The sequence below is a fragment of the Hemitrygon akajei genome, chromosome 25 (assembly GCF_048418815.1).
Source record: "Hemitrygon akajei chromosome 25, sHemAka1.3, whole genome shotgun sequence".
NCBI classification, from domain to species: Eukaryota; Metazoa; Chordata; class Chondrichthyes; order Myliobatiformes; family Dasyatidae; genus Hemitrygon; species Hemitrygon akajei.
Genome location: NC_133148.1, coordinates 38,924,204 through 38,952,136, shown reverse-complemented (window position 1 = coordinate 38,952,136; position 27,933 = coordinate 38,924,204).

The window sequence follows — 27,933 nt, the reverse complement described above, 5'->3', positions numbered from 1 at the left end:
GGGACAATTTGGGGATTACACCTGTGCAGGGACAATTAGGGGATTATACCTGTACACCGACAGTTAGGGGAATATACCTGTGCAAAGACAGTTAGGGGATTACACCTGTGCAGGGACAGTTAGGGGATTATTCCTGTGCAGGATCAGTTAGGGGATTACACCTGTGCAGGGTCAGTTAGGGGATTATACCTGTGCAGGGTCAGTTAGGGGATTATTCCTGTGCAGGGTCAGTTAGGGGATTACACCTGTGCAGGGTCAGTTAGGGGATTATTCCTGTGCAGGGTCATTTAGGGGATTATACCTGTGTAGGGACAGTTAGGGGATGATAACTGTGCAGAGACAGGGGATTATACCTGTGCAGTGTCAGTTAGGGGATTAGACCTATTGAGGGACAATTTGGGGATTACACCTGTGCAGGGACAATTAGGGGATTATACCTGTGCAGGTACAGTTAGGGGATTAAACCTGTGCAGTGTCAGTTAGGGGATTACATCTGTGCAGGGACAGTTTGGGGATTACTCCTGTGCAGGGACAGTTAGGGGATTACACCTGTGCAGGGACAGTTGGGAGATTACACCTGTGCAGGGATAGTTTGTGGATTATAACTGTGCAGGGACAGTTAGGGGATTATACCTGTGCAGGGACAGTTAGGGGATTACACCTGTGCAGGGACTGTTAGGTGATTATACCTGTGCTGGGAGGGTTAGGTGATTATACCTGTGCAGGGACAGTTAGGGGATTATTCCTGTGCAGGGACAGTTAGGGGATTACACCTGTGCAGGGACAGTTAGGGGATTATACCTGTGCAGGGACAGTTAGGGGATTATACCTGTGCTGGGACAGTTAGGGGATTAGACCTATGCAGGGACAGTTTGGGGATTATACCTGTGCAGGGACAGTTAGGCGATTATACCTGTGTAGGGTCAGTTAGGGGATTATACCTGTGCAGGGACAGTTAGGGGATGATACCTGTGCAGGGACTGTTAGGTGATTATACCTGTGCAGGGACAGTTAGGCGATTATACCTGTGTAGGGTCAGTTAGGGGATTATTCCTGTGCAGGGACTGTTAGGTGATTATACCTGTGCTGGGAGGGTTAGGTGATTATACCTGTGCAGGGACAGTTAGGGGATTATTCCTGTGCAGGGACAGTTAGGGGATTACACCTGTGCAGGGACAGTTAGGGGATTATACCTGTGCAGGGACAGTTAGGGGATTATACCTGTGCTGGGACAGTTAGGGGATTAGACCTATGCAGGGACAGTTTGGGGATTATACCTGTGCAGGGACAGTTAGGCGATTATACCTGTGTAGGGTCAGTTAGGGGATTATACCTGTGCAGGGACAGTTAGGGGATGATACCTGTGCAGGGACAGATAGGGGATTATACCTGTGTAGGGTCAGTTAGGGGATTATAACTGTGCAGAGACAGGGGATTATACCTGTGCAGTGTCAGTTAGGGGATTAGACCTATTGAGGGACAATTTGGGGATTACACCTGTGCAGGGACAATTAGGGGATTATACCTGTACACAGACAGTTAGGGGAATATACCTGTGCAGGGACGGTTAGGGGATTACACCTGTGCAGGGACAGTTAGGGGATTACACCTGTGCAGGATCAGTTAGGGGATTACACCTGTGCAGGGTCAGTTAGGGGATTACACCTGTGCAGGATCAGTTAGGGGATTACACCTGTGCAGGATCAGTTAGGTGATTATACCTGTGCAGGGACAGATAGGGGATTATTCCTGTGCACGGACAGTTAAGGGATTACACCTGTGCAGGGACAGTTAGGGGATTATACCTGTGCAGGGACAGTTAGGGGATTATACCTGTGCTGGAACAGTTAGGGGATTAGACCTATGCAGGGACAGTTTGGGGATTATACCTGTGCAGTGTCAGTTATGGGATTACAACTGTCCAGGGACAGTTAGTGGATTATACCTGTACACCGACAGTTAGGGGATTATACCTGTGCAGGGACGGTTAGGGGATTACACCTGTGCAGGGACAGTTAGGGGATGATAACTGTGCAGAGACAGGGGATTATACCTGTGCAGTGTCAGTTAGGGGATTAGACCTATTGAGGGACAATTTGGGGATTACACCTGTGCAGGGACAATTAGCGGATTATACCTGTGCAGGTACAGTTAGGGGATTAAACCTGTGCAGTGTCAGTTAGGGGATTATACCTGTGCAGGGACAGTTAGTGGATTATACCTGGGCAGGGACAGTTAGGGGATTATACCTGTGCAGGGAAGGTTAGGGGATTATACCTGTACACGGACAGTTAGGGGATTATACCTGTGCGGGGACAGTTAGGGGATTATACCTGTGCAGGGTCAGTTAGGGGATTACAACTGTGCAGGGACTGTTAGGGGATTATACCTGTGCAGGGACTGTTAGGGGATTATACCTGTGCTGGGATGGTTAGGGGATTATACCTGTGCTGGGTCAGTTAGGGGATTATACCTGTGCAGGGACAGTTAGGGGATTACACCTGTACACCAACAGTTAGGCGATTATACCTGTGCAGGGACAGTTAGGGGATTACACCTGTGCAGGGACAGTTAGGGGATTATACCTGTACACCGACAGTTAGGGGATTATACCTGTGCAGGGACTGTTAGGGGATTATACCTGTACACCGACAGTTAGGGGATTACAACTGTGCAGGGTCAGTTAGGGGATTACATCTGTGCAGGGACAGTTTGGGGAGTACTCCTGTGCAGGGACAGTTAGGGGATTACACCTGTGCAGGGACAGTTGGGAGATTACACCTGTGCAGGGATAGTTTGTGGATTATAACTGTGCAGGGACAGTTAGGGGATTATACCTGTGCAGGGACAGTTAGGGGATTACACCTGTGCAGGGACTGTTAGGGGATTATAGCTGTGCTGGGAGGGTTAGGTGATTATACCTGTGCAGGGACAGATAGGGGATTATTCCTGTGCAGGGACAGTTAGGGGATTACACCTGTGCAGGGACAGTTAGGGGATTATACCTGTGCAGGGACAGTTAGGGGATTATACCTGTGCTGGAACAGTTAGGGGATTAGACCTATGCAGGGACAGTTTGGGGATTATACCTGTGCAGTGTCAGTTATGGGATTAGACCTGTCCAGGGACAGTTAGGGGATTATACCTGTACACCGACAGTTAGGGGATTATACCTGTGCAGGGACGGTTAAGGGATTACACCTGTGCAGGGACAGTTAGGGGATGATAACTGTGCAGAGACAGGGGATTATACCTGTGCAGTGTCAGTTAGGGGATTAGACCTATTGAGGGACAATTTGGGGATTACACCTGTGCAGGGACAATTAGGGGATTATACCTGTGCAGGGTCAGTTAGGGGATTATACCTGTGCAGGGTCAGTTAGGGGATTATTCCTGTGCAGGGACAGTTAGGGGATTATAACTGTGCAGGGACAGATAGGGGATTATACCTGTGTAGGGTCAGTTAGGGGATTACACCTGTACAGGGACAGTTAGGGGATTATAACTGTACTGGATCAGTCAGGGGATTACACCTGTGCAGGGTCATTTAGGGGATTATACCTGTGCAGGGACAGTTAGGCGATTATACCTGTGTAGGGTCAGTTAGGGGATTATACTTGTGCAGGGACAGTTAGGGGATTATACCTGTGCAGGGACAGATAGGGGATTATACCTGTGTAGGGTCAGTTAGGGGATTATAACTGTGCAGAGACAGGGGATTATACCTGTGCAGTGTCAGTTAGGGGATTAGACCTATTGAGGGACAATTTGGGGATTACACCTGTGCAGGGACAATTAGGGGATTATACCTGTACACCGACAGTTAGAGGAATATACCTGTGCAAAGACAGTTAGGGGATTACACCTGTGCAGGGACAGTTAGGGGATTATTCCTGTGCAGGATCAGTTAGGGGATTACACCTGTGCAGGGTCAGTTAGGGGATTATACCTGTGCAGGGTCAGTTAGGGGATTATTCCTGTGCAGGGTCAGTTAGGGGATTACACCTGTGCAGGGTCAGTTAGGGGATTATTCCTGTGCAGGGTCATTTAGGGGATTACACCTGTGCAGGGACAGTTAGGGGATTATACCTGTGCAGGGACAGTTAGGGGATTATACCTGTGCTGGAACAGTTAGGGGATTAGACCTATGCAGGGACAGTTTGGGGATTATACCTGTGCAGTGTCAGTTATGGGATTACAACTGTCCAGGGACAGTTAGTGGATTATACCTGTACACCGACAGTTAGGGGATTATACCTGTGCAGGGACGGTTAGGGGATTACACCTGTGCAGGGACAGTTAGGGGATGATAACTGTGCAGAGACAGGGGATTATACCTGTGCAGTGTCAGTTAGGGGATTAGACCTATTGAGGGACAATTTGGGGATTACACCTGTGCAGGGACAATTAGCGGATTATACCTGTGCAGGTACAGTTAGGGGATTAAACCTGTGCAGTGTCAGTTAGGGGATTATACCTGTGCAGGGACAGTTAGTGGATTATACCTGGGCAGGGACAGTTAGGGGATTATACCTGTGCAGGGAAGGTTAGGGGATTATACCTGTACACGGACAGTTAGGGGATTATACCTGTGCGGGGACAGTTAGGGGATTATACCTGTGCAGGGTCAGTTAGGGGATTACAACTGTGCAGGGACTGTTAGGGGATTATACCTGTGCAGGGACTGTTAGGGGATTATACCTGTGCTGGGATGGTTAGGGGATTATACCTGTGCTGGGTCAGTTAGGGGATTATACCTGTGCAGGGACAGTTAGGGGATTACACCTGTACACCAACAGTTAGGCGATTATACCTGTGCAGGGACAGTTAGGGGATTACACCTGTGCAGGGACAGTTAGGGGATTATACCTGTACACCGACAGTTAGGGGATTATACCTGTGCAGGGACTGTTAGGGGATTATACCTGTACACCGACAGTTAGGGGATTACAACTGTGCAGGGTCAGTTAGGGGATTACATCTGTGCAGGGACAGTTTGGGGAGTACTCCTGTGCAGGGACAGTTAGGGGATTACACCTGTGCAGGGACAGTTGGGAGATTACACCTGTGCAGGGATAGTTTGTGGATTATAACTGTGCAGGGACAGTTAGGGGATTATACCTGTGCAGGGACAGTTAGGGGATTACACCTGTGCAGGGACTGTTAGGGGATTATAGCTGTGCTGGGAGGGTTAGGTGATTATACCTGTGCAGGGACAGATAGGGGATTATTCCTGTGCAGGGACAGTTAGGGGATTACACCTGTGCAGGGACAGTTAGGGGATTATACCTGTGCAGGGACAGTTAGGGGATTATACCTGTGCTGGAACAGTTAGGGGATTAGACCTATGCAGGGACAGTTTGGGGATTATACCTGTGCAGTGTCAGTTATGGGATTAGACCTGTCCAGGGACAGTTAGGGGATTATACCTGTACACCGACAGTTAGGGGATTATACCTGTGCAGGGACGGTTAGGGGATTACACCTGTGCAGGGACAGTTAGGGGATGATAACTGTGCAGAGACAGGGGATTATACCTGTGCAGTGTCAGTTAGGGGATTAGACCTATTGAGGGACAATTTGGGGATTACACCTGTGCAGGGACAATTAGGGGATTATACCTGTGCAGGGTCAGTTAGGGGATTATACCTGTGCAGGGTCAGTTAGGGGATTATTCCTGTGCAGGGACAGTTAGGGGATTATAACTGTGCAGGGACAGATAGGGGATTATACCTGTGTAGGGTCAGTTAGGGGATTACACCTGTACAGGGACAGTTAGGGGATTATAACTGTACTGGATCAGTCAGGGGATTACACCTGTGCAGGGTCATTTAGGGGATTATACCTGTGCAGGGACAGTTAGGCGATTATACCTGTGTAGGGTCAGTTAGGGGATTATACTTGTGCAGGGACAGTTAGGGGATTATACCTGTGCAGGGACAGATAGGGGATTATACCTGTGTAGGGTCAGTTAGGGGATTATAACTGTGCAGAGACAGGGGATTATACCTGTGCAGTGTCAGTTAGGGGATTAGACCTATTGAGGGACAATTTGGGGATTACACCTGTGCAGGGACAATTAGGGGATTATACCTGTACACCGACAGTTAGGGGAATATACCTGTGCAAAGACAGTTAGGGGATCACACCTGTGCAGGGACAGTTAGGGGATTATTCCTGTGCAGGATCAGTTAGGGGATTACACCTGTGCAGGGTCAGTTAGGGGATTATACCTGTGCAGGGTCAGTTAGGGGATTATTCCTGTGCAGGGTCAGTTAGGGGATTACACCTGTGCAGGGTCAGTTAGGGGATTATTCCTGTGCAGGGTCATTTAGGGGATTATACCTGTGTAGGGACAGTTAGGGGATGATAACTGTGCAGAGACAGGGGATTATACCTGTGCAGTGTCAGTTAGGGGATTAGACCTATTGAGGGACAATTTGGGGATTACACCTGTGCAGGGACAATTAGGGGATTATACCTGTGCAGGTACAGTTAGGGGATTAAACCTGTGCAGTGTCAGTTAGGGGATTACATCTGTGCAGGGACAGTTTGGGGATTACTCCTGTGCAGGGACAGTTAGGGGATTACACCTGTGCAGGGACAGTTGGGAGATTACACCTGTGCAGGGATAGTTTGTGGATTATAACTGTGCAGGGACAGTTAGGGGATTATACCTGTGCAGGGACAGTTAGGGGATTACACCTGTGCAGGGACTGTTAGGTGATTATACCTGTGCTGGGAGGGTTAGGTGATTATACCTGTGCAGGGACAGATAGGCGATTATTCCTGTGCAGGGACAGTTAGGGGATTACACCTGTGCAGGGACAGTTAAGGGATTATACCTGTGCAGGGACAGTTAGGGGATTATACCTGTGCTGGAACAGTTAGGGGATTAGACCTATGCAGGGACAGTTTGGGGATTATACCTGTGCAGGGACAGTTAGGCGATTATACCTGTGTAGGGTCAGTTAGGGGATTATACCTGTGCAGGGACAGTTAGGGGATGATACCTGTGCAGGGACAGATAGGGGATTATACCTGTGTAGGGTCAGTTAGGGGATTATAACTGTGCAGAGACAGGGGATTATACCTGTGCAGTGTCACTTAGGGGATTAGACCTATTGAGGGACAATTTGGGGATTACACCTGTGCAGGGACAATTAGGGGATTATACCTGTACACAGACAGTTAGGGGAATATACCTGTGCAGGGACGGTTAGGGGATTACACCTGTGCAGGATCAGTTAGGGGATTACACCTGTGCAGGGTCAGTTAGGGGATTACACCTGTGCAGGATCAGTTAGGGGATTACACCTGTGCAGGATCAGTTAGGTGATTATACCTGTGCAGGGACAGATAGGGGATTATTCCTGTGCACGGACAGTTAAGGGATTACACCTGTGCAGGGACAGTTAGGGGATTATACCTGTGCAGGGACAGTTAGGGGATTATACCTGTGCTGGAACAGTTAGGGGATTAGACCTATGCAGGGACAGTTTGGGGATTATACCTGTGCAGTGTCAGTTATGGGATTACAACTGTCCAGGGACAGTTAGTGGATTATACCTGTACACCGACAGTTAGGGGATTATACCTGTGCAGGGACGGTTAGGGGATTACACCTGTGCAGGGACAGTTAGGGGATGATAACTGTGCAGAGACAGGGGATTATACCTGTGCAGTGTCAGTTAGGGGATTAGACCTATTGAGGGACAATTTGGGGATTACACCTGTGCAGGGACAATTAGCGGATTATACCTGTGCAGGTACAGTTAGGGGATTAAACCTGTGCAGTGTCAGTTAGGGGATTATACCTGTGCAGGGACAGTTAGCGGATTATACCTGGGCAGGGACAGTTAGGGGATTATACCTGTGCAGGGAAGGTTAGGGGATTATACCTGTACACGGACAGTTAGGGGATTATACCTGTGCGGGGACAGTTAGGGGATTATACCTGTGCAGGGTCAGTTAGGGGATTACAACTGTGCAGGGACTGTTAGGGGATTATACCTGTGCAGGGACTGTTAGGGGATTATACCTGTGCTGGGATGGTTAGGGGATTATACCTGTGCTGGGTCAGTTAGGGGATTATACCTGTGCAGGGACAGTTAGGGGATTACACCTGTACACCAACAGTTAGGCGATTATACCTGTGCAGGGACAGTTAGGGGATTACACCTGTGCAGGGACAGTTAGGGGATTATACCTGTACACCGACAGTTAGGGGATTATACCTGTGCAGGGACTGTTAGGGGATTATACCTGTACACCGACAGTTAGGGGATTACACCTGTGCAGGGTCAGTTAGGGGATTACATCTGTGCAGGGACAGTTTGGGGAGTACTCCTGTGCAGGGACAGTTAGGGGATTACACCTGTGCAGGGACAGTTGGGAGATTACACCTGTGCAGGGATAGTTTGTGGATTATAACTGTGCAGGGACAGTTAGGGGATTATACCTGTGCAGGGACAGTTAGGGGATTACACCTGTGCAGGGACAGTTAGGGGATTATAGCTGTGCTGGGAGGGTTAGGTGATTATACCTGTGCAGGGACAGATAGGGGATTATTCCTGTGCAGGGACAGTTAGGGGATTACACCTGTGCAGGGACAGTTAGGGGATTATACCTGTGCAGGGACAGTTAGGGGATTATACCTGTGCTGGAACAGTTAGGGGATTAGACCTATGCAGGGACAGTTTGGGGATTATACCTGTGCAGTGTCAGTTATGGGATTAGACCTGTCCAGGGACAGTTAGGGGATTATACCTGTACACCGACAGTTAGGGGATTATACCTGTGCAGGGACGGTTAGGGGATTACACCTGTGCAGGGACAGTTAGGGGATGATAACTGTGCAGAGACAGGGGATTATACCTGTGCAGTGTCAGTTAGGGGATTAGACCTATTGAGGGACAATTTGGGGATTACACCTGTGCAGGGACAATTAGGGGATTATACCTGTGCAGGGTCAGTTAGGGGATTATACCTGTGCAGGGTCAGTTAGGGGATTATTCCTGTGCAGGGACAGTTAGGGGATTATAACTGTGCAGGGACAGTTAGGGAATTATACCTGTGTAGGGTCAGTTACGGGATTTCACCTGTACAGGGACAGTTAGGGGATTATAACTGTACTGGGTCAGTTAGGGGATTACACCTGTGCAGGGACAGTTAGGGGATTATTCCTGTGCAGGGACAGTTAGGGGATTATAACTGTGCAGGGACAGTTAGGGGATTATACCTGTGTAGGGTCAGTTAGGGGATTACACCTGTACAGGGACAATTAGGGGATTATACCTGTAAACCAACAGTTAGGGGAATATACCTGTGCAGGGACAGTTAGGGGCTTACACTTGTGCAGGGACAGTTAGGGGATTACACCTGTGCAGATGTGCAGGTACATTTAGGGGATTATACCTGTGCAGGATCAGTTAGGGGATTACACCTGTGCAGGGACAGTTAGGGGATTATACCTGTAGAGTGACAGTTAGTGGAGTATAACTGTGCAGGGACAGTTAGGGGATTACACCTGTGCAGGGACAGTTAGGGGAGTATAACTGTGCAGGGACAGTTAGGGGATTACACCTGTGCAGGGACAGTTAGGGGATTATACCTGTGCAGGGACAGTTAGTGGATTATACCAGTGCAGGGGCAGTTAGGGGAATATAACTGAGCAGGGACAGTTAGGGGATTACACCTGTGCAGGGACAGTTAGGGGATTACATCTGTGCAGGGACAGTTAGGGGATTATACCAGTGCAGGGGCAGTTAGGGGAGTATAACTGTGCAGGGACAGTTAGGGGATTACACCTGTGCAGGGACAGTTAGGGGATTACACCTGTGAACGGACAGTTAGCGGATTATACCTGTGCAGGGACGGTTAGGGGATTACACCTGTGAACGGACAGTTAGGGGATTACACCTGTGCAGGGACAGTTAGGGGATTAAACCTGTGCAGGGACAGTTAGGGGATTATACCTGTGCAGGGTCAGTTAGGGGATTACACCTGTGCAGGGACAGTTAGGGGATTACACCTGTGCAGGGACAGTTAGGGGATTATACCTGTGCAGGATCAGTTAGGGGATTATACCTGTGCAGGGTCAGTTAGGGGATTATACCTATGCAGAGACAGTTAGGGGATTATAACTGTGCAGGGACAGTTAGGGGATTATACCTGTGCAGGGTCAGTTAGGGATTATACCTATGCAGAGACAGTTAGGGGATTATAACTGTGCAGGGACAGTTAGGGGATTATACATGTGCAGGGACGGTTTGGGGATTATACCTGTGCAGGATCAGTTAGGGGATTATACCTGTGCAGGGACGGTTTGGGGATTATACCTGTGCAGGGAAATTTAGGGAATTATACCTGTGCAGGGTCAGTTAGGGGATTATACCTGTGCAGGGACAGATAGGGGATTACACCAGTGCAGGGACAGTTAGGGGATTATACCTGTGCAGGGACAGTTAGGGGATTATACCTGTGCAGGGTCATTTAGGGGATTATACCTGTACAGGGTCAGTTAGGGGATTATTCCTGTGCAGGGTCAATTAGGGGATTACACCTGTGCAGGGTCAGTTAGGGGATTATACCAGTGCAGGGACAGTTAGGGGATTACACCTGTGCAGGGTCAGTTAGGGGATTATAACTGTGCAGGGACAGTTAGGGGATTATTCCTGTGCAGGGACAGTTAGGGGATTATAACTGTGCAGGGACAGTTAGGGGATTATACCTGTGTAGGGTCAGTTAGGGGATTACACCTGTACAGGGACAGTTAGGGGATTATAACTGTACTGGATCAGTCAGGGGATTACACCTGTTCAGGGTCAGTTAGGGGATTATACCTGTGCAGGGACAGTTAGGCGATTATACCTGTGTAGGGTCAGTTAGGGGATTATACTTGTGCAGGGACAGTTAGGGGATTATACCTGTGCAGGGGCAGATAGGGGATTATACCTGTGTAGGGTCAGTTAGGGGATTATAACTGTGCAGAGACAGGGGATTATACCTGTGCAGTGTCAGTTAGGGGATTAGACCTATTGAGGGACAATTTGGGGATTACACCTGTGCAGGGACAATTAGGGGATTATACCTGTACACCGACAGTTAGGGGAATATACCTGTGCAAGGACAGTTAGGGGATTACACCTGTGCAGGGACAGTTAGGGGATTATTCCTGTGCAGGATCAGTTAGGGGATTACACCTGTGCAGGGTCAGTTAGGGGATTATACCTGTGCAGGGTCAGTTAGGGGATTATTCCTGTGCAGGGTCAGTTAGGGGATTACACCTGTGCAGGGTCAGTTAGGGGATTATTCCTGTGCAGGGTCATTTAGGGGATTATACCTGTGTAGGGACAGTTAGGGGATGATAACTGTGCAGAGACAGGGGATTATGCCTGTGCAGGGTCAGTTAGGGGATTATAACTGTGCAGGGACAGTTAGGGGATTATTCCTGTGCAGGGACAGTTAGGGGATTATAACTGTGCAGGGACAGTTAGGGGATTATACCTGTGTAGGGTCAGTTAGGGGATTACACCTGTACAGGGACAGTTAGGGGATTATAACTGTACTGGATCAGTCAGGGGATTACACCTGTTCAGGGTCAGTTAGGGGATTATACCTGTGCAGGGACAGTTAGGCGATTATACCTGTGTAGTGTCAGTTAGGGGATTATACTTGTGCAGGGACAGTTAGGGGATTATACCTGTGCAGGGGCAGATAGGGGATTATACCTGTGTAGGGTCAGTTAGGGGATTATAACTGTGCAGAGACAGGGGATTATACCTGTGCAGTGTCAGTTAGGGGATTAGACCTATTGAGGGACAATTTGGGGATTACACCTGTGCAGGGACAATTAGGGGATTATACCTGTACACCGACAGTTAGGGGAATATACCTGTGCAAGGACAGTTAGGGGATTACACCTGTGCAGGGACAGTTAGGGGATTATTCCTGTGCAGGATCAGTTAGGGGATTACACCTGTGCAGGGTCAGTTAGGGGATTATACCTGTGCAGGGTCAGTTAGGGGATTATTCCTGTGCAGGGTCAGTTAGGGGATTACACCTGTGCAGGGTCAGTTAGGGGATTATTCCTGTGCAGGGTCATTTAGGGGATTATACCTGTGTAGGGACAGTTAGGGGATGATAACTGTGCAGAGACAGGGGATTATGCCTGTGCAGTGTCAGTTAGGGGACTAGACCTATTGAGGGACAATTTGGGGATTACACCTGTGCAGGGACAATTAGGGGATTATACCTGTGCAGGGACAGTTAGGGGATTATACCTGTGCTGGAACAGTTAGGGGATTAGTCCTATGCAGGGACAGTTTGGGGATTATACCTGTGCAGTGTCAGTTAGGGGATTATAACTGTGCAGGGACAGTTAGGGGATTATACCTGTGTAGGGTCAGTTAGGGGATTACACCTGTACAGGGACAGTTAGGGGATTATAACTGTACTGGATCAGTCAGGGGATTACACCTGTGCAGGGTCAGCTAGGGGATTATACCTGTGCAGGGACAGTTAGGCGATTATACCTGTGTAGGGTCAGTTAGGGGATTATACTTGTGCAGGGACAGTTAGGGGATTATACCTGTGCAGGGGCAGATAGGGGATTATACCTGTGTAGGGTCAGTTAGGGGATTATAACTGTGCAGAGACAGGGGATTATACCTGTGCAGTGTCAGTTAGGGGATTAGACCTATTGAGGGACAATTTGGGGATTACACCTGTGCAGGGACAATTAGGGGATTATACCTGTACACCGACAGTTAGGGGAATATACCTGTGCAAGGACAGTTAGGGGATTACACCTGTGCAGGGACAGTTAGGGGATTATTCCTGTGCAGGATCAGTTAGGGGATTACACCTGTGCAGGGTCAGTTAGGGGATTATACCTGTGCAGGGTCAGTTAGGGGATTATTCCTGTGCAGGGTCAGTTAGGGGATTACACCTGTGCAGGGTCAGTTAGGGGATTATTCCTGTGCAGGGTCATTTAGGGGATTATACCTGTGTAGGGACAGTTAGGGGATGATAACTGTGCAGAGACAGGGGATTATGCCTGTGCAGTGTCAGTTAGGGGACTAGACCTATTGAGGGACAATTTGGGGATTACACCTGTGCAGGGACAATTAGGGGATTATACCTGTGCAGGGACAGTTAGGGGATTATACCTGTGCTGGAACAGTTAGGGGATTAGACCTATGCAGGGACAGTTTGGGGATTATACCTGTGCAGTGTCAGTTATGGGATTACACCTGTCCAGGGACAGTTAGGGGATTATACCTGTACACCGACAGTTAGGGGATTATACCTGTGTAGGGTCAGTTAGGGGATTATAACTGTGCAGAGACAGGGGATTATACCTGTGCAGTGTCAGTTAGGGGATTAGACCTATTGAGGGACAATTTGGGGATTACACCTGTGCAGGGACAATTAGGGGATTATACCTGTGCAGGGTCAGTTAGGGATTATACCTATGCAGAGACAGTTAGGGGATTATAACTGTGCAGGGACAGTTAGGGGATTATACATGTGCAGGGACGGTTTGGGGATTATACCTGTGCAGGATCAGTTAGGGGATTATACCTGTGCAGGGACGGTTTGGGGATTATACCTGTGCAGGGAAATTTAGGGAATTATACCTGTGCAGGGTCAGTTAGGGGATTATACCTGTGCAGGGACAGATAGGGGATTACACCAGTGCAGGGACAGTTAGGGGATTATACCTGTGCAGGGACAGTTAGGGGATTATACCTGTGCAGGGTCATTTAGGGGATTATACCTGTACAGGGTCAGTTAGGGGATTATTCCTGTGCAGGGTCAATTAGGGGATTACACCTGTGCAGGGTCAGTTAGGGGATTATACCAGTGCAGGGACAGTTAGGGGATTACACCTGTGCAGGGTCAGTTAGGGGATTATAACTGTGCAGGGACAGTTAGGGGATTATTCCTGTGCAGGGACAGTTAGGGGATTATAACTGTGCAGGGACAGTTAGGGGATTATACCTGTGTAGGGTCAGTTAGGGGATTACACCTGTACAGGGACAGTTAGGGGATTATAACTGTACTGGATCAGTCAGGGGATTACACCTGTTCAGGGTCAGTTAGGGGATTATACCTGTGCAGGGACAGTTAGGCGATTATACCTGTGTAGGGTCAGTTAGGGGATTATACTTGTGCAGGGACAGTTAGGGGATTATACCTGTGCAGGGGCAGATAGGGGATTATACCTGTGTAGGGTCAGTTAGGGGATTATAACTGTGCAGAGACAGGGGATTATACCTGTGCAGTGTCAGTTAGGGGATTAGACCTATTGAGGGACAATTTGGGGATTACACCTGTGCAGGGACAATTAGGGGATTATACCTGTACACCGACAGTTAGGGGAATATACCTGTGCAAGGACAGTTAGGGGATTACACCTGTGCAGGGACAGTTAGGGGATTATTCCTGTGCAGGATCAGTTAGGGGATTACACCTGTGCAGGGTCAGTTAGGGGATTATACCTGTGCAGGGTCAGTTAGGGGATTATTCCTGTGCAGGGTCAGTTAGGGGATTACACCTGTGCAGGGTCAGTTAGGGGATTATTCCTGTGCAGGGTCATTTAGGGGATTATACCTGTGTAGGGACAGTTAGGGGATGATAACTGTGCAGAGACAGGGGATTATGCCTGTGCAGGGTCAGTTAGGGGATTATAACTGTGCAGGGACAGTTAGGGGATTATTCCTGTGCAGGGACAGTTAGGGGATTATAACTGTGCAGGGACAGTTAGGGGATTATACCTGTGTAGGGTCAGTTAGGGGAGTACACCTGTACAGGGACAGTTAGGGGATTATAACTGTACTGGATCAGTCAGGGGATTACACCTGTTCAGGGTCAGTTAGGGGATTATACCTGTGCAGGGACAGTTAGGCGATTATACCTGTGTAGTGTCAGTTAGGGGATTATACTTGTGCAGGGACAGTTAGGGGATTATACCTGTGCAGGGGCAGATAGGGGATTATACCTGTGTAGGGTCAGTTAGGGGATTATAACTGTGCAGAGACAGGGGATTATACCTGTGCAGTGTCAGTTAGGGGATTAGACCTATTGAGGGACAATTTGGGGATTACAACTGTGCAGGGACAATTAGGGGATTATACCTGTACACCGACAGTTAGGGGAATATACCTGTGCAAGGACAGTTAGGGGATTACACCTGTGCAGGGACAGTTAGGGGATTATTCCTGTGCAGGATCAGTTAGGGGATTACACCTGTGCAGGGTCAGTTAGGGGATTATACCTGTGCAGGGTCAGTTAGGGGATTATTCCTGTGCAGGGTCAGTTAGGGGATTACACCTGTGCAGGGTCAGTTAGGGGATTATTCCTGTGCAGGGTCATTTAGGGGATTATACCTGTGTAGGGACAGTTAGGGGATGATAACTGTGCAGAGACAGGGGATTATGCCTGTGCAGTGTCAGTTAGGGGACTAGACCTATTGAGGGACAATTTGGGGATTACACCTGTGCAGGGACAATTAGGGGATTATACCTGTGCAGGGACAGTTAGGGGATTATACCTGTGCTGGAACAGTTAGGGGATTAGTCCTATGCAGGGACAGTTTGGGGATTATACCTGTGCAGTGTCAGTTAGGGGATTATAACTGTGCAGGGACAGTTAGGGGATTATACCTGTGTAGGGTCAGTTAGGGGATTACACCTGTACAGGGACAGTTAGGGGATTATAACTGTACTGGATCAGTCAGGGGATTACACCTGTGCAGGGTCAGTTAGGGGATTATACCTGTGCAGGGACAGTTAGGCGATTATACCTGTGTAGGGTCAGTTAGGGGATTATACTTGTGCAGGGACAGTTAGGGGATTATACCTGTGCAGGGGCAGATAGGGGATTATACCTGTGTAGGGTCAGTTAGGGGATTATAACTGTGCAGGGACAGTTAGGGGATTATACATGTGCAGGGACGGTTTGGGGATTATACCTGTGCAGGATCAGTTAGGGGATTATACCTGTGCAGGGACGGTTTGGGGATTATACCTGTGCAGGGAAATTTAGGGAATTATACCTGTGCAGGGTCAGTTAGGGGATTATACCTGTGCAGGGACAGATAGGGGATTACACCAGTGCAGGGACAGTTAGGGGATTATACCTGTGCAGGGACAGTTAGGGGATTATACCTGTGCAGGGTCATTTAGGGGATTATACCTGTACAGGGTCAGTTAGGGGATTATTGCTGTGCAGGGTCAATTAGGGGATTACATCTGTGTAGGGTCAGTTAGGGGATTATACCAGTGCAGGGACAGTTAGGGGATTACACCTGTGCAGGGTCAGTTAGGGGATTATAACTGTGCAGGGACAGTTAGGGGATTATTCCTGTGCAGGGACAGTTAGGGGATTATAACTGTGCAGGGACAGTTAGGGGATTATACCTGTGTAGGGTCAGTTAGGGGATTACACCTGTACAGGGACAGTTAGGGGATTATAACTGTACTGGATCAGTCAGGGGATTACACCTGTTCAGGGTCAGTTAGGGGATTATACCTGTGCAGGGACAGTTAGGCGATTATACCTGTGTAGGGTCAGTTAGGGGATTATACTTGTGCAGGGACAGTTAGGGGATTATACCTGTGCAGGGGCAGATAGGGGATTATACCTGTGTAGGGTCAGTTAGGGGATTATAACTGTGCAGAGACAGGGGATTATACCTGTGCAGTGTCAGTTAGGGGATTAGACCTATTGAGGGACAATTTGGGGATTACACCTGTGCAGGGACAATTAGGGGATTATACCTGTACACCGACAGTTAGGGGAATATACCTGTGCAAGGACAGTTAGGGGATTACACCTGTGCAGGGACAGTTAGGGGATTATTCCTGTGCAGGATCAGTTAGGGGATTACACCTGTGCAGGGTCAGTTAGGGGATTATACCTGTGCAGGGTCAGTTAGGGGATTATTCCTGTGCAGGGTCAGTTAGGGGATTACACCTGTGCAGGGTCAGTTAGGGGATTATTCCTGTGCAGGGTCATTTAGGGGATTATACCTGTGTAGGGACAGTTAGGGGATGATAACTGTGCAGAGACAGGGGATTATGCCTGTGCAGGGTCAGTTAGGGGATTATAACTGTGCAGGGACAGTTAGGGGATTATTCCTGTGCAGGGACAGTTAGGGGATTATAACTGTGCAGGGACAGTTAGGGGATTATACCTGTGTAGGGTCAGTTAGGGGAGTACACCTGTACAGGGACAGTTAGGGGATTATAACTGTACTGGATCAGTCAGGGGATTACACCTGTTCAGGGTCAGTTAGGGGATTATACCTGTGCAGGGACAGTTAGGCGATTATACCTGTGTAGTGTCAGTTAGGGGATTATACTTGTGCAGGGACAGTTAGGGGATTATACCTGTGCAGGGGCAGATAGGGGATTATACCTGTGTAGGGTCAGTTAGGGGATTATAACTGTGCAGAGACAGGGGATTATACCTGTGCAGTGTCAGTTAGGGGATTAGACCTATTGAGGGACAATTTGGGGATTACACCTGTGCAGGGACAATTAGGGAATTATACCTGTACACCGACAGTTAGGGGAATATACCTGTGCAAGGACAGTTAGGGGATTACACCTGTGCAGGGACAGTTAGGGGATTATTCCTGTGCAGGATCAGTTAGGGGATTACACCTGTGCAGGGTCAGTTAGGGGATTATACCTGTGCAGGGTCAGTTAGGGGATTATTCCTGTGCAGGGTCAGTTAGGGGATTACACCTGTGCAGGGTCAGTTAGGGGATTATTCCTGTGCAGGGTCATTTAGGGGATTATACCTGTGTAGGGACAGTTAGGGGATGATAACTGTGCAGAGACAGGGGATTATGCCTGTGCAGTGTCAGTTAGGGGACTAGACCTATTGAGGGACAATTTGGGGATTACACCTGTGCAGGGACAATTAGGGGATTATACCTGTGCAGGGACAGTTAGGGGATTATACCTGTGCTGGAACAGTTAGGGGATTAGTCCTATGCAGGGACAGTTTGGGGATTATACCTGTGCAGTGTCAGTTAGGGGATTATAACTGTGCAGGGACAGTTAGGGGATTATACCTGTGTAGGGTCAGTTAGGGGATTACACCTGTACAGGGACAGTTAGGGGATTATAACTGTACTGGATCAGTCAGGGGATTACACCTGTGCAGGGTCAGTTAGGGGATTATACCTGTGCAGGGACAGTTAGGCGATTATACCTGTGTAGGGTCAGTTAGGGGATTATACTTGTGCAGGGACAGTTAGGGGATTATACCTGTGCAGGGGCAGATAGGGGATTATACCTGTGTAGGGTCAGTTAGGGGATTATAACTGTGCAGAGACAGGGGATTATACCTGTGCAGTGTCAGTTAGGGGATTAGACCTATTGAGGGACAATTTGGGGATTACACCTGTGCAGGGACAATTAGGGGATTATACCTGTACACCGACAGTTAGGGGAATATACCTGTGCAAGGACAGTTAGGGGATTACACCTGTGCAGGGACAGTTAGGGGATTATTCCTGTGCAGGATCAGTTAGGGGATTACACCTGTGCAGGGTCAGTTAGGGGATTATACCTGTGCAGGGTCAGTTAGGGGATTATTCCTGTGCAGGGTCAGTTAGGGGATTACACCTGTGCAGGGTCAGTTAGGGGATTATTCCTGTGCAGGGTCATTTAGGGGATTATACCTGTGTAGGGACAGTTAGGGGATGATAACTGTGCAGAGACAGGGGATTATGCCTGTGCAGTGTCAGTTAGGGGACTAGACCTATTGAGGGACAATTTGGGGATTACACCTGTGCAGGGACAATTAGGGGATTATACCTGTGCAGGGACAGTTAGGGGATTATACCTGTGCTGGAACAGTTAGGGGATTAGACCTATGCAGGGACAGTTTGGGGATTATACCTGTGCAGTGTCAGTTATGGGATTACACCTGTCCAGGGACAGTTAGGGGATTATACCTGTACACCGACGGTTAGGGGATTACACCTGTGCAGGGACAGTTAGGTGATGATAACTGTGCAGAGACAGGGGATTATACCTGTGCAGTGTCAATTAGGGGATTAGACCTATTGAGGGACAATTTGGGGATTACACCTGTGCAGGGACAATTAGGGGATTATACCTGTGCAGGGTCAGTTAGGGGATTATACCTGTGCAGGGTCAGTTAGGGGATTATTCCTGTGCAGGGACAGTTAGGGGATTATAACTGTGCAGGGACAGTTAGGGAATTATACCTGTGTAGGGTCAGTTACGGGATTTCACCTGTACAGGGACAGTTAAGGGATTATAACTGTACTGGGTCAGTTAGGGGATTACACCTGTGCAGGGACAGTTAGGAGATTATTCCTGTGCAGGGACAGTTAGGGGATTATAACTGTGCAGGGACAGTTAGTGGATTATACCTGTGTAGGGTCAGTTAGGGGATTACACCTGTACAGGGACAGTTAGGGGATTATACCTGTACACCAACAGTTAGGGGAATATACCTGTGCAGGGACAGTTAGGGGCTTACACTTGTGCAGGGACAGTTAGGGGATTACACCTGTGCAGATGTGCAGGTACATTTAGGGGATTATACCTGTGCAGGATCAGTTAGGGGATTACACCTGTGCAGGGACAGTTAGGGGATTATACCTGTAGAGTGACAGTTAGTGGAGTATAACTGTGCAGGGACAGTTAGGGGATTACACCTGTGCAGGGACAGTTAGGGGAGTATAACTGTGCAGGGACAGTTAGGGGATTACACCTGTGCAGGGACAGTTAGGGGATTACACCTGTGCAGGGACAGTTAGGGGATTATACCTGTGCAGGGACAGTTAGGGGATTATACCAGTGCAGGGGCAGTTAGGGGAATATAACTGTGCAGGGACAGTTAGGGGATTACACCTGTGCAGGGACAGTTAGGGGATTACATCTGTGCAGGGACAGTTAGGGGATTATACCAGTGCAGGGGCAGTTAGGGGAGTATAACTGTGCAGGGACAGTTAGGGGATTACACCTGTGCAGGGACAGTTAGGGGATTACACCTGTGAACGGACAGTTAGGGGATTATACCTGTGCAGGGACGGTTAGGGGATTACACCTGTGAATGGACAGTTAGGGGATTACACCTGTGCAGGGACAGTTAGGGGATTAAACCTGTGCAGGGACAGTTAGGGGATTATACCTGTGCAGGGTCAGTTAGGGGATTACACCTGTGCAGGGACAGTTAGGGGATTACACCTGTGCAGGGACAGTTAGGGGATTATACCTGTGCAGGATCAGTTAGGGGATTATACCTGTGCAGGGTCAGTTAGGGGATTATACCTATGCAGAGACAGTTAGGGGATTATAACTGTGCAGGGACAGTTAGGGGATTATACCTGTGCAGGATCAGTTAGGGGATTATACCTGTGCAGGGTCAGTTAGGGATTATACCTATGCAGAGACAGTTAGGGGATTATAACTGTGCAGGGACAGTTAGGGGATTATACATGTGCAGGGACGGTTTGGGGATTATACCTGTGCAGGATCAGTTAGGGGATTATACCTGTGCAGGGACGGTTTGGGGATTATACCTGTGCAGGGAAATTTGGGGAATTATACATGTGCAGGGTCAGTTAGGGGATTATACCTGTGCAGGGACAGATAGGGGATTGCACCAGTGCAGGGACAGTTAGGGGATTATACCTGTGCAGGGACAGTTAGGGGATTATACCTGTGCAGGGTCATTTAGGGGATTATACCTGTACAGGGTCAGTTAGGGGATTATTCCTGTGCAGGGTCAATTAGGGGATTACACCTGTGCAGGGTCAGTTAGGGGATTATACCAGTGCAGGGACAGTTAGGGGATTACACCTGTGCAGGGTCAGTTAGGGGATTATAACTGTGCAGGGACAGTTAGGGGATTATTCCTGTGCAGGGACAGTTAGGGGATTATAACTGTGCAGGGACAGTTAGGGGATTATACCTGTGTAGGGTCAGTTAGGGGATTACACCTGTACAGGGACAGTTAGGGGATTATAACTGTACTGGATCAGTCAGGGGATTACACCTGTGCAGGGTCAGTTAGGGGATTATACCTGTGCAGGGACAGTTAGGCGATTATACCTGTGTAGGGTCAGTTAGGGGATTATACTTGTGCAGGGACAGTTAGGGGATTATACCTGTGCAGGGACAGATAGGGGATTATACCTGTGTAGGGTCAGTTAGGGGATTATAACTGTGCAGAGACAGGGGATTATACCTGTGCAGTGTCAGTTAGGGGATTAGACCTATTGAGGGACAATTTGGGGATTACACCTGTGCAGGGACAATTAGGGGATTATACCTGTACACCGACAGTTAGGGGAATATACCTGTGCAAGGGACAGTTAGGGGATTATTCCTGTGCAGGATCAGTTAGGGGATTACACCTGTGCAGGGTCAGTTAGGGGATTATACCTGTGCAGGGTCAGTTAGGGGATTATTCCTGTGCAGGGTCAGTTAGGGGATTACACCTGTGCAGGGTCAGATAGGGGATTATTCCTGTGCAGGGTAATTTAGGGGGTTATACCTGTGTAGGGACAGTTAGGGGATGATAACTGTGCAGAGACAGGGGATTATACCTGTGCAGTGTCAGTTAGGGGACTAGACCTATTGAGGGACAATTTGGGGATTACACCTGTGCAGGGACAATTAGGGGATTATACCTGTGCAGATACAGTTAGGGGATTAAACCTGTGCAGTGTCAGTTAGGGGATTACATCTGTGCAGGGACAGTTTGGGGATTACTCCTGTGCAGGGACAGTTAGGGGATTACACCTGTGCAGGGACAGTTGGGAGATTACACCTGTGCAGGGATAGTTTGTGGATTATAACTGTGCAGGGACAGTTATGGGATTATACCTGTGCAGGGACAGTTAGGGGATTACACCTGTGCAGGGACTGTTAGGGGATTATACCTGTGCTGGGAGGGTTAGGTGATTATACCTGTGCAGGGACAGATAGGGGATTATTCCTGTGCAGGGACAGTTAGGGGATTACACCTGTGCAGGGACAGTTAGGGGATTATACCTGTGCAGGGACAGTTAGGGGATTATACCTGTGCTGGAACAGTTAGGGGATTAGACCTATGCAGGGACAGTTTGGGGATTATACCTGTGCAGGGACAGTTAGGCGATTATACCTGTGTAGGGTCAGTTAGGGGATTATACCTGTGCAGGGACAGTTAGGGGATTACACCTGTGCAGGGTCAGTTAGGGGATTATAACTGTGCAGGGACAGTTAGGGGATTATTCCTGTGCAGGGACAGTTAGGGGATTATAACTGTGCAGGGACAGTTAGGGGATTATACCTGTGCAGGGTCAGTTAGGGGATTATAACTGTGCAGGGACAGTTAGGGGATTATTCCTGTGCAGGGACAGTTAGGGGATTATAACTGTGCAGGGACAGTTAGGGGATTATACCTGTGTAGGGTCAGTTAGGGGAGTACACCTGTACAGGGACAGTTAGGGGATTATAACTGTACTGGATCAGTCAGGGGATTACACCTGTTCAGGGTCAGTTAGGGGATTATACCTGTGCAGGGACAGTTAGGCGATTATACCTGTGTAGTGTCAGTTAGGGGATTATACTTGTGCAGGGACAGTTAGGGGATTATACCTGTGCAGGGGCAGATAGGGGATTATACCTGTGTAGGGTCAGTTAGGGGATTATAACTGTGCAGAGACAGGGGATTATACCTGTGCAGTGTCAGTTAGGGGATTAGACCTATTGAGGGACAATTTGGGGATTACACCTGTGCAGGGACAATTAGGGGATTATACCTGTACACCGACAGTTAGGGGAATATACCTGTGCAAGGACAGTTAGGGGATTACACCTGTGCAGGGACAGTTAGGGGATTATTCCTGTGCAGGATCAGTTAGGGGATTACACCTGTGCAGGGTCAGTTAGGGGATTATACCTGTGCAGGGTCAGTTAGGGGATTATTCCTGTGCAGGGTCAGTTAGGGGATTACACCTGTGCAGGGTCAGTTAGGGGATTATTCCTGTGCAGGGTCATTTAGGGGATTATACCTGTGTAGGGACAGTTAGGGGATGATAACTGTGCAGAGACAGGGGATTATGCCTGTGCAGTGTCAGTTAGGGGACTAGACCTATTGAGGGACAATTTGGGGATTACACCTGTGCAGGGACAATTAGGGGATTATACCTGTGCAGGGACAGTTAGGGGATTATACCTGTGCTGGAACAGTTAGGGGATTAGTCCTATGCAGGGACAGTTTGGGGATTATACCTGTGCAGTGTCAGTTAGGGGATTATAACTGTGCAGGGACAGTTAGGGGATTATACCTGTGTAGGGTCAGTTAGGGGATTACACCTGTACAGGGACAGTTCGGGGATTATAACTGTACTGGATCAGTCAGGGGATTACACCTGTGCAGGGTCAGTTAGGGGATTATACCTGTGCAGGGACAGTTAGGCGATTATACCTGTGTAGGGTCAGTTAGGGGATTATACTTGTGCAGGGACAGTTAGGGGATTATACCTGTGCAGGGGCAGATAGGGGATTATACCTGTGTAGGGTCAGTTAGGGGATTATAACTGTGCAGGGACAGTTAGGGGATTATACATGTGCAGGGACGGTTTGGGGATTATACCTGTGCAGGATCAGTTAGGGGATTATACCTGTGCAGGGACGGTTTGGGGATTATACCTGTGCAGGGAAATTTAGGGAATTATACCTGTGCAGGGTCAGTTAGGGGATTATACCTGTGCAGGTACAGATAGGGGATTACACCAGTGCAGGGACAGTTAGGGGATTATACCTGTGCAGGGACAGTTAGGGGATTATACCTGTGCAGGGTCATTTAGGGGATTATACCTGTACAGGGTCAGTTAGGGGATTATTCCTGTGCAGGGTCAATTAGGGGATTACACCTGTGCAGGGTCAGTTAGGGGATTATACCAGTGCAGGGACAGTTAGGGGATTACACCTGTGCAGGGTCAGTTAGGGGATTATAACTGTGCAGGGACAGTTAGGGGATTATTCCTGTGCAGGGACAGTTAGGGGATTATAACTGTGCAGGGACAGTTAGGGGATTATACCTGTGTAGGGTCAGTTAGGGGATTACACCTGTACAGGGACAGTTAGGGGATTATAACTGTACTGGATCAGTCAGGGGATTACACCTGTTCAGGGTCAGTTAGGGGATTATACCTGTGCAGGGACAGTTAGGCGATTATACCTGTGTAGGGTCAGTTAGGGGATTATACTTGTGCAGGGACAGTTAGGGGATTATACCTGTGCAGGGGCAGATAGGGGATTATACCTGTGTAGGGTCAGTTAGGGGATTATAACTGTGCAGAGACAGGGGATTATACCTGTGCAGTGTCAGTTAGGGGATTAGACCTATTGAGGGACAATTTGGGGATTACACCTGTGCAGGGACAATTAGGGGATTATACCTGTACACCGACAGTTAGGGGAATATACCTGTGGAAGGACAGTTAGGGGATTACACCTGTGCAGGGACAGTTAGGGGATTATTCCTGTGCAGGATCAGTTAGGGGATTACACCTGTGCAGGGTCAGTTAGGGGATTATACCTGTGCAGGGTCAGTTAGGGGATTATTCCTGTGCAGGGTCAGTTAGGGGATTACACCTGTGCAGGGTCAGTTAGGGGATTATTCCTGTGCAGGGTCATTTAGGGGATTATACCTGTGTAGGGACAGTTAGGGGATGATAACTGTGCAGAGACAGGGGATTATGCCTGTGCAGGGTCAGTTAGGGGATTATAACTGTGCAGGGACAGTTAGGGGATTATTCCTGTGCAGGGACAGTTAGGGGATTATAACTGTGCAGGGACAGTTAGGGGATTATACCTGTGTAGGGTCAGTTAGGGGAGTACACCTGTACAGGGACAGTTAGGGGATTATAACTGTACTGGATCAGTCAGGGGATTACACCTGTTCAGGGTCAGTTAGGGGATTATACCTGTGCAGGGACAGTTAGGCGATTATACCTGTGTAGTGTCAGTTAGGGGATTATACTTGTGCAGGGACAGTTAGGGGATTATACCTGTGCAGGGGCAGATAGGGGATTATACCTGTGTAGGGTCAGTTAGGGGATTATAACTGTGCAGAGACAGGGGATTATACCTGTGCAGTGTCAGTTAGGGGATTAGACCTATTGAGGGACAATTTGGGGATTACACCTGTGCAGGGACAATTAGGGGATTATACCTGTACACCGACAGTTAGGGGAATATACCTGTGCAAGGACAGTTAGGGGATTACACCTGTGCAGGGACAGTTAGGGGATTATTCCTGTGCAGGATCAGTTAGGGGATTACACCTGTGCAGGGTCAGTTAGGGGATTATACCTGTGCAGGGTCAGTTATGGGATTATTCCTGTGCAGGGTCAGTTAGGGGATTACACCTGTGCAGGGTCAGTTAGGGGATTATTCCTGTGCAGGGTCATTTAGGGGATTATACCTGTGTAGGGACAGTTAGGGGATGATAACTGTGCAGAGACAGGGGATTATGCCTGTGCAGTGTCAGTTAGGGGACTAGACCTATTGAGGGACAATTTGGGGATTACACCTGTGCAGGGACAATTAGGGGATTATACCTGTGCAGGGACAGTTAGGGGATTATACCTGTGCTGGAACAGTTAGGGGATTAGTCCTATGCAGGGACAGTTTGGGGATTATACCTGTGCAGTGTCAGTTAGGGGATTATAACTGTGCAGGGACAGTTAGGGGATTATACCTGTGTAGGGTCAGTTAGGGGATTACACCTGTACAGGGACAGTTAGGGGATTATAACTGTACTGGATCAGTCAGGGGATTACACCTGTGCAGGGTCAGTTAGGGGATTATACCTGTGCAGGGACAGTTAGGCGATTATACCTGTGTAGGGTCAGTTAGGGGATTATACTTGTGCAGGGACAGTTAGGGGATTATACCTGTGCAGGGGCAGATAGGGGATTATACCTGTGTAGGGTCAGTTAGGGGATTATAACTGTGCAGAGACAGGGGATTATACCTGTGCAGTGTCAGTTAGGGGATTAGACCTATTGAGGGACAATTTGGGGATTACACCTGTGCAGGGACAATTAGGGGATTATACCTGTACACCGACAGTTAGGGGAATATACCTGTGCAAGGACAGTTAGGGGATTACACCTGTGCAGGGACAGTTAGGGGATTATTCCTGTGCAGGATCAGTTAGGGGATTACACCTGTGCAGGGTCAGTTAGGGGATTATACCTGTGCAGGGTCAGTTAGGGGATTATTCCTGTGCAGGGTCAGTTAGGGGATTACACCTGTGCAGGGTCAGTTAGGGGATTATTCCTGTGCAGGGTCATTTAGGGGATTATACCTGTGTAGGGACAGTTAGGGGATGATAACTGTGCAGAGACAGGGGATTATGCCTGTGCAGTGTCAGTTAGGGGACTAGACCTATTGAGGGACAATTTGGGGATTACACCTGTGCAGGGACAATTAGGGGATTATACCTGTGCAGGGACAGTTAGGGGATTATACCTGTGCTGGAACAGTTAGGGGATTAGACCTATGCAGGGACAGTTTGGGGATTATACCTGTGCAGTGTCAGTTATGGGATTACACCTGTCCAGGGACAGTTAGGGGATTATACCTGTACACCGACGGTTAGGGGATTACACCTGTGCAGGGACAGTTAGGTGATGATAACTGTGCAGAGACAGGGGATTATACCTGTGCAGTGTCAGTTAGGGGATTAGACCTATTGAGGGACAATTTGGGGATTACACCTGTGCAGGGACAATTAGGGGATTATACCTGTGCAGGGTCAGTTAGGGGATTATACCTGTGCAGGGTCAGTTAGGGGATTATTCCTGTGCAGGGACAGTTAGGGGATTATAACTGTGCAGGGACAGTTAGGGAATTATACCTGTGTAGGGTCAGTTACGGGATTTCACCTGTACAGGGACAGTTAAGGGATTATAACTGTACTGGGTCAGTTAGGGGATTACACCTGTGCAGGGACAGTTAGGAGATTATTCCTGTGCAGGGACAGTTAGGGGATTATAACTGTGCAGGGACAGTTAGTGGATTATACCTGTGTAGGGTCAGTTAGGGGATTACACCTGTACAGGGACAGTTAGGGGATTATACCTGTACACCAACAGTTAGGGGAATATACCTGTGCAGGGACAGTTAGGGGCTTACACTTGTGCAGGGACAGTTAGGGGATTACACCTGTGCAGATGTGCAGGTACATTTAGGGGATTATACCTGTGCAGGATCAGTTAGGGGATTACACCTGTGCAGGGACATTTAGGGGATTATACCTGTAGAGTGACAGTTAGTGGAGTATAACTGTGCAGGGACAGTTAGGGGATTACACCTGTGCAGGGACAGTTAGGGGAGTATAACTGTGCAGGGACAGTTAGGGGATTACACCTGTGCAGGGACAGTTAGGGGATTACACCTGTGCAGGGACAGTTAGGGGATTATACCTGTGCAGGGACAGTTAGGGGATTATACCAGTGCAGGGGCAGTTAGGGGAATATAACTGTGCAGGGACAGTTAGGGGATTACACCTGTGCAGGGACAGTTAGGGGATTACATCTGTGCAGGGACAGTTAGGGGATTATACCAGTGCAGGGGCAGTTAGGGGAGTATAACTGTGCAGGGACAGTTAGGGGATTACACCTGTGCAGGGACAGTTAGGGGATTACACCTGTGAACGGACAGTTAGGGGATTATACCTGTGCAGGGACGGTTAGGGGATTACACCTGTGAATGGACAGTTAGGGGATTACACCTGTGCAGGGACAGTTAGGGGATTAAACCTGTGCAGGGACAGTTAGGGGATTATACCTGTGCAGGGTCAGTTAGGGGATTACACCTGTGCAGGGACAGTTAGGGGATTACACCTGTGCAGGGACAGTTAGGGGATTAT